The following is a 9,208-nucleotide window of genomic DNA, read 5'->3' on the forward strand; positions in this document are numbered from 1 at the left end:
GATCCCCTTATCACTCCCCACAAGTTTGGACAGACAGTTTTGGGAGTGACTGTACTCCTCAACTGCAATTGTCTGTATTCCGTTGTGCAATTCACAATATTAAATTGTTACTTTTTGGCTTATCCATTGTCCGTTCATTAACGCCCCCTGTTGTGGGTCCGTGTCACTACACTTTCCAAACACTCATCTGTGAAATCACCTGTTGAGGTGATCAGTAGCAAGGAAAACTTGCCCCAACTTGGCCTTCATGGCATACTACTGCCCACCTCTGGACTACTATGTACTAAGCCTCTGAATATTCTTCTGCTGGACTGTTGTCCTTTGTCCATTCCTCTCACCTGCCAATACAAGAACTGTCTCCATTTACAGACTATTACTACTGAGTGTCTTAATACCATCTGCCGGAACTGTTGGCAATAAACCAACTTTTTATATGACTTCATTGTGGTTCTCTGCATTGGGGTCACCAGTTGTAACATTACAGTGAGTGATGAAACAGTTTTTCGATTATACAATTCTTCCCTTTGCAGTATGTCAGAGCCTGCAGGCGGATATTAGGGTAGAAGTGGGGCATAGTCAATGCATGCAAGAAGAAGTATAAGTACAGAGATGTTTGCAGAAGGCAGTGTGGAAGCAGCAGTTTAACAGAAAGAGCAAGAAGGAGAATTTATCAACCTCACAAAGTCATAAAACAAAGATACATTGGATACACATTTTTTCATGACATACAGGCTTTGGCTTTAAGTATTTTCAGAAACAGTTAGAGATATGAAGGATTCAAGGAGCATTAAAAACCTCAATAAAACTACTAATAAAACTAACTTAATAAAAAGAGTTATTTTTGAATTTAAGTAAATCTGGCATCTGTCTGTGGCAAGAGTATTTCTGGCATTTTTGCTTGTCTTGTAGAAAAAAGGATTTGTATTTACGAATAGGTAAAATAACAAGCCAAAGTTCAGTTGAATAAATGTCAATGGTATAAGCCACATTAATGAAATTACAACTCATTCAAGTTTATTGAATTTAAATGAATACTCAGGTAATATGAAAAATCTATCTATCTATCTATCTATCTATCTATCTATCTATCTATCTATCTATCTATCTATCTATCTATCTATCTATCTATCTATCTATCTATCTATCTATCTATCTATCTATCTATCTATCTATCTATCTATCTATCTATCTATCTATCTATCTATCTATCTATCTATCTATCTATCTATCTATCTATGATCAGTAATGACTATGTGCTATGTGGCCTCCAGCCTGTAATGTTGTTGTTGTTGTCTATTCAGCTGCTCCCGTATTGTTCGGGGTTGCCACAGTGGCTAGAGCCAGATCCGCATCGGTATTTGGCACAGGTTTTACGCTGGATGCCCTTCCTGATACCTTTACCTGGAGAAACAGGTCTCCCATCCAAGTACTAACCAGATCCTGCACTGCTTAGCTTCTGAGATCTGACTGGATCAGGCTTACACAGAGCAGACCGGGGTGCCTCCAGTCTGTAATATCATAGTAAATATACAATAGATTGTTTGACCAGTTGCTGTCAGCAGTCGTTACTTCCCTTTTGGCATTTGGCTGGGAGGATCGTTTCAGTGTTGAAGACGTGACACATTATTTTGTCATTTTTCAAGGATTCAAGGAACTTTATTTGTCATGCCAACTCACATTTACATGTTAATGGTATGAAATTAGTATTCAGGTCCTGGTTATTTAAAAAACAAAACCTATATAAATTTTGTTGCCTAACATTTGCTAATATGAAATACATATGTGGAATTCTATGTTCCCAAAGATTCAACAACAAATTTGAACACAAAGTCACATTAATGAGAGATGAGAAGTCCAATCACATTGTTCATCTACCACGTCTCTGTTAATAATACATAAAAACAATCCTTTTTACCCTCTGGGATCCAGAGTAGTTCTCAGTTTTTCATTCCACATTTAGGGGACTTTTCTTTCACACAATAGAGATGTGTTACATATCAAAATGTTAACAACAATCTGAGCTACAAATAGTCTTGTCCAGTTGTTGTACTGTAGTTGTGTACCCCTGTTTTGCCCAAACAGTGTTTTTATTTGTCTTGAAAAATGTAACACATGTTAATGTCGTACCCTTGGGTGTAAATAGCAGTGTGGCTCAGGTTGGCTGCCTGAAAAAAAATGTGTGTTTGCAGGTTCACACTGTCTTTGCATTCATTATTAACCTCTGGGCCTGGTTTCATAAAGCAGTATAATATTTTAGTAGTCAACTAAGGTTAGTCACGCAACATTGTCCATCTAATCTCTGTTTCACATCGTCGGCTAAACTTGTAGATTAGCCGTTTTACATTATTCAACGATTTTCACGGTCATAGCAGCCTCGCAAGTGATGTTGCCAATAAATGCCTCCAATGCATGATGTTATCGTTTACTTCTGGGTTGGTCCGTCTGCTACAAACATAGCCGAGTCCACCACAGCAGAGGAGAAGCAATCCTGACTTTTGCATACGTAAATATCTCCAATGGATTATTCCACAAGTCTCTCCTTCCTTCCTCCTCCATCAAGTGGTGTTACATGATAGCTGCCTTTTTTGACATAAGACACAAGTTTTGTAGACTAAAATAAGATTAGCCTCCTCTGTACCAGGCTAAAAACCTTTAGTCAGGTAATGCAAAACGTTAGCAGACTAAGCGCTTTGTGCAGCGACTAACATTAAAAAAAAACAAAAAAAAACGAGTCGACTAAGTGAGTTTAGTCAACTAAACAAAATGCTTTCTGAAACTGGACCCTGGATATGAATCAGGATCACCACCAAAATTCTGACTCAAAATGTTTTTCACTTACAGCATTAACCCTCTGGGGTTGGGGGGGCATATTTTGGACAGTTCACTCTCCTGGCATAAATGTTTTATTATTGCTGTTAACAGCTCTCCCTGCTTCCCACAATCAAGTCTTATGTCTCTTTTTTTCAGGACAACCTGTACTTTCAAAATATATGTACAATATTTGTGTTTTATAAGTGTAATTGTTGTGTGGGCCGCTGAAGAGGAGGTACTGCTGGCTCACCACCACCGGATGGCGCCCTGCTTGGAGTGCGGGCTTCAAGCACAAGAGGGCGCCAGAACCACTGGGAGTGACAGCCGTCAATCATCCTCAACACCAGCTGTCACTCATCATCTCATCAGCGCCCCCTGTTGTGGGTCCGTGTTACGACACCTTCCCAACAGTAATAAAGGTTTAGAATCAGAAATAAGAAAGGAAAAGGTAAAGTGGAAAATAATTTTCCACACATTTATTCAAAACACACAGCAAACTATAACAAACAACTGTTTTGACACTTTATAAATGTAATTTGGGCTCTTGTGTGAAAGACTGTACAACAAAAAGGTTCAAACAATAAACACAAATGCACATTTTGAACAATACAAGGTCTATTAGAAAAGTAACTGACCATATTATTTTTTTTAAAAACCATATGGATTTGAATCACGTGTGATTGCGTCAGCAAAGCTTGAACCCTCGTGCGCATGCGTGAGTTTTTTTCATGCCTGTCGGTTGCGTCATTCACCTGTGAGCAGGCTTTGAGTGATGTGTGGTCCACCCCTCTCGTCTATTTTTTATTGCAAATAAATGTCTGAATGATTTGGAGCTTTGCTGCATCAATTTTTTTCCAGAAACTGTGAGAGACCTCCAGGTGGACACCGTTCGAAAAATTAATATGGCTTTCAGGGACGATTTTATGGGGATTAAACAGATTACGGAGTGTTACTGCCGCTTGAAGGACTGCCCACAACTGTTGAAAGCGCAGCGCGCTCCCAGTGCCCATCGACAGGCTGACACACCGCAGAAACAACCAGATCATTTCCAACGTGAAAGCTTTGTTGATCCGGGACCTCATCTGACTTTCACAAAAAGGCAGAAGGCGTCGACATCAGCACTTTTTCGTCACATTCCACAATTACAGGAGTTTTTTTCATGGAAAAAGAAGCGGAGGGACGCGCCACCGTGCCGCTCATGGCGCGGCACAAAACCACCTCGGTGTTGGTCTCTCAGGACGGCTTTAAGATGGCTTTCAAACGGATTCCAGTTGCTTTCCAGTCGTATGATTATCCGATTGTGAATGTGCATGAGCTGGACATGCCCAAACATGTCCTGTGAGGCTTCATCACAGCGTTTCTTTGCGCCATGCAGCTCCGCCGTGACGCGCGGTGGAGCCACTTCTCTTTCCATGACAAAAATTCCTGTAACAGTGAAATGTGCCATTCATTTCTAAACTGGACGCTGTCTTTATCCGGTATGTCATCTGTCTAGCACAGGAATTATGAAAAGATGTGGACATCAGCACTTTTTCGGCACATTAAGACAGACGTGCGGAGGAGTTCCGCGCGTCGCGGTTTTGCCGCTCGGCGCAAAGCAACACCGTGATGAAGCCTCACAGGATATGTTGGGGCATGTCCAGCTCATGCACAATCACAATCGGATAATCATACGACTGGAAAGCAACCGGAATCCGTCTGAAAGCCACCTGAAAGCCGTCCTGAGAGACCAACACCGAGGTGGTTTTGTGCCGCGCCATGAGCGGCACGGTGGTGCATCCCTCCACTTCTTTTTCCATGAAAAAACTCCTGTAATGGTGGAATGTGCCGAAAAAGTGTTGATGTTGACGCCTTCTGCCTTTTTGTGAAAGTCAGACGAGGTCCCGGATCAACAAAGCTTTCACGTTGGAAATGATCTGGTTGTTTCTGCGGGGTGTCAGCCTGTCAATGGGCACTGGGAGCTCTCGCGCGCTCTCAACAGTTGTGGGCAGTCCTTAAAGCAGCAGTAACACTCCGTAATCTGTTTAATCCCCATAAAATCGTCCCTGAAAGCCATATTAATTTTTCGAACGGTGTCCACCTGGAGGTCTCACAGTTTCTGGAAAAAAATTGATGCAGCAAAGCTCCAAATCGTTCAGACATTTATTCGCAATAAAAAATAGACGAGAGGGGTGGACCACACCTCACTCAAAGCCTGCACACAGGCGAATGACGCAACCGACAGGCATGAAAAAAGTCACGCATGCACACGAGGGTTCAAGCTTTGCTGACGCAATCACATGTGATTCAAATCCATATGGTTTTTTAAAAAAATAATATGGTCGGTTACTTTTCTAATAGACCTCGTATATACAAAATGGTCTATGCATTTTGTTTGTCTTTATCTCAAAACAATTTCTGTCTGCTATTACACAAAGGTCACATCACAAACTTCTACTATGAAGTTGACTGTGTGTTTGTTCTCTCCTACTCTGAAAGCAACATTCACACTTTGAGGCTCATTCAGTTTGAAGAGCGGCCCTTCCCCCCTCGCTCCATTGATATGGTAAACAGTGCTTTACGCCAGAGCAAAAGATCTTGCCACAGGCTTATCCAGTAACATTCAAAGGAAAACTGGTCGACTAATCCTGATACTCACACACTCTGTTTGAGCATGTGAGACTGTATGAGAGGCTCTCCGTCTGCTCACTTTCACGTTTGCTGTGCGTAATGGCACAGGGCACATTGGAGCAGCTAGGGGGCTATTCAAACGGGCCAACTAGTAACACATCACTCCTAAAAACAATCTTTGGTGTGTCACGTGAGGTGAATCTGCCCTACGATTGGATTTTGAAAAACCATGTGACGATGAACCAATTCCGATTGGACACTGACATTATGCACGTCATCACAGAGCTTCTATGAGGAGTACAAAGATGATGGACGGTGACTCGAAAATCTGCGGAGTTAACTTTTCAGCAAAAAAAAGTAAGTTTCTATCTCATATCTTTAAAAAGTTATTTATAATTTAGTAAAGCTTGGTCTTAGCCGTTGTATACGACGGCGTCGGCCCCAGGGGCTTAATATGCTCAGTTTAATTCATATACACTATACTACAACTCCTGATAGTGATACAATCTCATGCTCAGCCATACTTGTCTAACATTATAATAGCGGGCTGGCTGATTAAATGTGAGCATTTGTTAAATAATGTGTACCACTACAGGGTGTAAAGAGGATAGGGGATTGTGCATAGTGTGTGTCACACGTGTTTCTCATTGTGTTCATTTCAATGTGTGTGTGGTTGCTTTCAGAATCCACACTGTGCCCGAGTGACTCAGCTCTGCTGTGGCTAACCACCAGTGAAACCGCAGTGTGAAAAATAAAATACAATATGTAACACTCGGACAAGAATGCCTCATTCTAGCTTCTTTTGACAGCAATCGATAATATTATTGGAGAAATGCACTGTAGTATTTGAGTATTGATTTCCATAAGCCAACAGTTTATTTCTACCTTTTTTCTCCTTAAGTGCAGTACCAGTGTGTGCAGGATCACAGCACATTGAGAGGGAATCCATGGAGAGGTAGCGCAAATGTTTTTGTTGACTTCCTTCAAATGAATAAAGTCAATGCATTCTCAGTTGTCAATCAGTGTGCATACTAAAATCAGCATCACAGTACTGATTACTGTAGGGATTTTTTTTTCTAATCTGTAATTGTGTAGAATAAATTAAATTATTATATTGCTGTGACACTACACACGTTTTGATTGGCTGATTTCCGGTCTGACATTTTCCCATATCAGACCGGTTACCATGGCTCTCGGTCCTGAGCACGTATCACATTTGTTACAAACCAAAAAGCTAAAAACATGATCAGAAAACCAGGTTGGACAAGAACATACTCCATAAAAATCTAAACAGCATTGGAAAAAAACACACAGATTGAAAGCTTACCAGACGGACCATCTGTTAGCAAGTTCTTCATGGAGGTGAAGCAAACAGGTCTGACTACAAGCCCAAAACTGTCAGCAGCTTTCATATTCAGGCGATACCGTACATTTGCATGTTTATATATATATAGTAGCCATGTAATAAATAAATTATTAACCTCCCTTGCTCGATCTGTACGGGAATATCCGACCTCTGTGTTTTTCGCACAGACCTCGCTAATGCTCGGTCCATACTTACACCTCTGTCTCATATTTTTCCGTACAGACCTTGCGCTCATTTAATAATCCTTTATTATATAACGGCTGAGTGGATCCTTGTCATTTGATTGGTGCTTTGTATGTCACGTGACACAGATTATTTGGCCCATTTGTGTTGCATAGCATTTAGTGTGCAAATATGGTTCCATTTACCATGAAAATTTTACTCCATATGTGTTGTACCATTGCACGCTGCGAACCCTGCCCACACACACACTATGGGGGTGGCGTTTAGATAAGCATGGCAGAGTTTGCTTTGCTGATGGACGATGATTTGAATGCGTTATGTTACGGTGCTAATTCTTTTAACACACACACAAAAAACATCCACTACATAAGCTGTCTGGAGGCATGAAGACCTGTTAGGATGACAAGCTGGACAAGTTTCTGATGCAATTTTCTGCAAAGCCTTTTTTTTTTTTTTTTTTTTGAAAGTATCACAGACTTTTTTCAAGTTGACTGAGAACAATTTTGGACTCCTATTTAAAGTTCATGTTGAACTGTTGGTGTCAAAGCACCGCACCAAAATGTAAGTCACTTTTCTGTTGTTTATAAATTTATATAATATCAAATGACAAGGATCTATTTTAGCCCTTATATAAAACAAATATTGAACGTTTTTACATTCTTTCAATGGAATGAATATTTAATTTGGTGAAAACCTGAACATACCATTCAACTCGGCTTCAACTCGTTGAATGGAACATTCCATCTTTCACAACATGAAATATTCGTACCATTGAACTCATAAACATTCATTATTTGTATATTATTTTCACCTACAAAGACCCATCTCTATGTCCACACAATCTACACAAACTGTGTCTTGCACAGAAAAAAACAATGTTCCAAAGCATATACTGTTGTGCTGTACGTATTATTTTGAATCTCTAAATCTCACTTCAACAGCTCCCAAATTAATTTTTTTTTTCTTCTTCTTCTTTGTTTTAAAAGAAGCATGTGGGTGAATGAGACAGCAGTAATGATGCTGGCTTTCACAGACTAAGTTAATAGCACATAACTGCACATTTAGTGAGTAGGATGGTTTATGAATATGCAAAGAACTTTAAATAAAAACCCAAAAGCACTTGTTTAAATAATTCTGGGACTGGTTTTGTGTATGATGTCATTATACAGAGAAGTATTTGACTTATAAATGTATTCATAAATATATTAATTAAAAGCATATCATGATCTAAGGACTGAAACACGCGAGATGTGTTGTGTGAGCATGGCTTAAGCCTTGTGTGTTGCTTTTAATTTCAGTGGAAAATGTGAACAAATTACACCTTACACAGAGCCTGCATGAGTAGAGCGTCCCAGAAGTGTCTCGTGTCATGGCACATAGCAACAACAAAACAGAAAAATTGTCATTGTGACATACTGGCAACATTAAATACTTAACACCTACCAGTGGAGTTTCTCAATGAAAAAGAGGACAGAGACACGAACAATATAAAACCATTTCATCCATTGTAAAAGTTAAAGGACTGCTATCCAGTTACAAGTCACTGTTCTGGTCTTCAGTTTTTCAATATCCACAGCAAAACTCACATAGAGTTCTCTTACTCACAGGATATAAAGACAAGATGAAAAGAAAAAGCTCTTGATTCACATAGAAACTCTCCAGTACATTATTTTTATATATTTATATTTTTAAGTTTATATTAATTTAATTAGCTTATAATGTTGTGTGGGCCGCCAGAAGAGGAGGTACTGCTGGCCCACCACCAGAGGGCGCCCTGCCTGAAGTGCAGGCTTCAGGCACGAGAGGGCACTGCCACCTCCCAAGAGCGGCGGGGTTGACAGCTGTCACTTATCAGCTATGACAGCTGTCACCAATCATCTGCACTTCACCCCGGATAAAAGCAGGATGACACCTCCACCACGTCGCCGAGATATCGTTCTTCTAAGGAGGTAACACTCTCAGCCTGACTATTCCTACATTGATTCCAGTAGATACATTGTTGCAGCTGTCTTCCCGAAGGACCGGCGTAGGCTGCGACTGCTTCGCTCTGCTTTCCGCCAGATAAGTGAACAGACAGAAGCTGCATGAGTGTGTGTTAGAGGTGGAGGTGGAATTCCCAGCGTTGTTGTTACTGGGTGTACACACACCCACACTTGACTGTTTTTGCTCTTCGCCAGCAGTACCAGATCCGACATGCGGAGACGGTGGCCACCTGGGGGACTCGGGACCTGGCGGCTC

Source organism: Thalassophryne amazonica, chromosome 16, assembly GCF_902500255.1.
Source record: "Thalassophryne amazonica chromosome 16, fThaAma1.1, whole genome shotgun sequence".
NCBI lineage: Eukaryota > Metazoa > Chordata > Actinopteri > Batrachoidiformes > Batrachoididae > Thalassophryne > Thalassophryne amazonica.